The sequence below is a fragment of the Lygodium microphyllum genome, chromosome 27 (genome assembly GCF_053477565.2).
Source record: "Lygodium microphyllum isolate KBCC chromosome 27, Lygodium_microphyllum_v1.1.10, whole genome shotgun sequence".
NCBI classification, from domain to species: Eukaryota; Viridiplantae; Streptophyta; class Polypodiopsida; order Schizaeales; family Lygodiaceae; genus Lygodium; species Lygodium microphyllum.
The window spans coordinates 79,392,521-79,395,848 of NC_141161.1; positions in this window are offsets into that span (position 1 = coordinate 79,392,521).

Consider the following 3,328-nt stretch of genomic DNA (forward strand, 5'->3'; position numbering starts at 1 on the left):
AACGTCAGCTTGTCATCATTCAAATGCTAAAGCCTAAAACTCTTTTTGCCTCTTCAATAATTATGGGGTTTTTTGGCCTTTTGCCAGTATTTATTGATTTATTGATGGGTATAACATCCACGTCTTTTTCACCCCCCAAGATAGGTAACAGTGGGTTCACACACATCCGGATGCCCATTTCATGTAGGCACGTCTAGCGTAAGTGTCAAAACAAAGCAAGATCTAGAAAGTAAGTAGACATTAAACTCAAACTCCACTTTCATGTTGAACACGAGGTAGTAGACTACTTTAAAATTTTATAGACTCCACAGATGACAGATGACGATGTATTCTAAGTCTTCCCCTTGTAAGAACTTAGGGTGATGCTTTTCCAAATGGCCAATAATGATTGGTAATGAAAAAACAAAAAGTGCAATATAGAATATAATAGCCGCTCATTTGTGAAGCATTTGATGTAGAGACATGAATTTCTTAGTCAACCCATCCACCCTCTTATGAACTCACCCTAAGGTATTTATTCAATCACACACACTCCTAACCTATTGGGCCACCACTCATTGGTAGCAACTAATTTTCAAAAAGATTTAAGTCTAATTTCTCACTTCCTTGAATGATCCAAGTATACACATTTGGATTAATAACTAATGTAAGGGGGGGCCAATTCAATGAGATGGTGATTAGTAGTCCCACAGAAAATATATGTTTTTGTACAAGATGACCATGATTATTAGAAACAAACGTTTCATGTTGGTGAAGCTATGGTAAAGGCATCATGGTGCTAGAAATTAAAAACAGTAAAGCAAAACAAGCCCACCAATTTATCACATGGAAATGCCTCTTTAAGACAATCTTATCATAAGCAACTTTTAATAAGAGACCTTTTCCACCTCCTAATGCTTCTTCACCCATTATTTTCTAGACCTAACAAGTGTCATAAAATGGGGGAGCATCTTTCAATCAATCCCCCAATCTAGTGTCCAATTTTAGCCTTGAAGATTAAGTGTCCCATTCAACAACTAGAAAGTGGACCCTACAAATCAAGCTATGCTAACAACACATTTCTTAGAGTTGGGCCAAGCTTTCATTCATCCTACCAACCATCATTCCCTCGATGGCTATCACATTGACACCCATGAATACTCCTCAAAGACTAAATTTATGCTTGGCTTTTTGCCTTCCTCATAAAAGTAATATGTAAAGATTATACTATTCCTCAACCCAAAAGTTATTTGTAAAGATTACAACATTCCTCAACTCATAACTGGAACATTTTCAAGGGTATCTTTCAATTTGGAGGGTTTGTGTATCATCCATCAACCAATCAATTTGGATATAAACATATATGGACATGCCATCTCTTTTTCTCTTAAAAGCATATGCATGCAATAAATCTCAATCCCTTCAACAAACTTTTCCTTTAGTTTCTCCCTCATTCTAACGTGCAATTAGGTGTCTCACCCCTTCACATTTGATTGCCTTATAAGCCTTGAAAACAAAAACACAACTTGCATACTAAAAAGTACAAGCTTCATTGGTTGCTCAAACACTTCAAAACCATAATTCCATACTGTGATTGGATTTTTCTAAAGCTTGCAAACGAGATCTAAGACCCTCCTCTAAAAAGATGAATAAGGTGAACTTTTGGATTATATTGAAGTTTGAACAAATGAATTGAAAAATGAACATGTGATAGTGCTTACTTGTTTTCCATGAGAGAAGGCACATACACACACACACACCCAAACCTTGAGGGGGGGAGGGGGGAACACCTGCCTTCCAAATATTAGCCAAGAAAGTAAGTAAGAGCCATGGTAGCATTGTTTTGATACACAATGTAGGAGCTTTCGCTCAACCGCAAGACCCACTGACTGCCTATTGCTTCAAGCATTCCAAGCCAAGCACTAATGGCTACCTCTCACATAGCCGACGCACCATTTATATCTATGGGTGTAGTGAGCTTACCTCCATGCCGATCGAGTTACCTCCTCTTCCGCGCACTCCGGTAGCTCCACGATCCAAGTGCAAGCTTCAAGCAAGCTCCATGCTCCAAGCTCCATTGTTGCGAGCAAGACAATAGAAGAGAAGAGAAGAGAAGAAGAGAGGAGAAGACGGAGAGCTTCTCCTCCCCGGTCCCTCACCCTCACATACTCACTCCCTCACACTCTCACACTCCCTCTCAAGCACAAGCTCAAGCAAGCAAGAACAATAAGAAGAAGAAGAAGAAGAAGAAGAAGAGGAGAGCCACTTTTGGCCACACACAAGAATGAGCTTCTCATTCACTTTTCAACTTTATATACAAAACCCTAAATCCCTTTTGGGCGGTCATCCCCTTATCCCCTTTTTTACATGGCCGGCCATGGCCTAGGCCATTTTTCCCCTTGTCCTCCTATCTTCTTAGCTTCCTTTCCACTGCCCGTCTACATTTACAAATTGCACGGGTGAGAACCCGACACTCTTAAAATAAATCATGGTGCGCCTTGCGCTTTTTTACAAAAGTATTGACTTACGCTTTTTCTTGTGTACCTTTTTCATTTATTTAGGACTTTTCTGCACTTCTTGTGTTTCCATATTTTCATTGGCGTGCCTTCGTCTTCCGTTTCACTTTTGCCTTTGCCTTAGCCTTTGTCTTCTCCTTTAGATTTTTTGAATTTTCCACCTCGTTCGTTGTCTAAGGGTTAACACACAAACATGAGAGCTTGCCAGCCAAATAAACAACAATACTTGCTTAATTTCTCAATAACCCAATTAAGGAGGCAGATCAACTAAGGTCAAGTGGGTGAGAGTCTAAAGTTTCACAACCACATTATATAAGTGAAGCGTCTAAGTGATTCACACATATAAAAAGACTTAGGCTAACAACCTTGAGATTATGAGCTCGACTCATAACCACTAAGCCATTATGTTTGGGATATGATAATGAAAACTAATAACACTTAGGTTAAAATGTAAGACATTAGATATGCAATAAGACATAAATTTGCAATATGATATGTTGTCTATGTGTGTGTCTATGTTATGCATGCATGTGTGTGTGTGCACGCGCATGTACGTGTGCGTATGTGAAAAAAAATTCTCAAAATTTTGACTCATATAGGATTATTAAAAATTAATAAATGATCCTAAATCTAAAAACTACTTCAAAGAAATCAATTAAGAAACATATAAAGAAAAAGAGTTTGGACATATAAATAATCAAATATACAAATCACATGCGAACTATATCATTTGAAGAAAATGAAGGGAAAAGCCCAAGTGGAATCACGAGTGAGTGGAAGCAAGAGAGGTGTGAGCTATGGCAGATGGAGAGAGAGAGAGAGAGAGAGAGAGA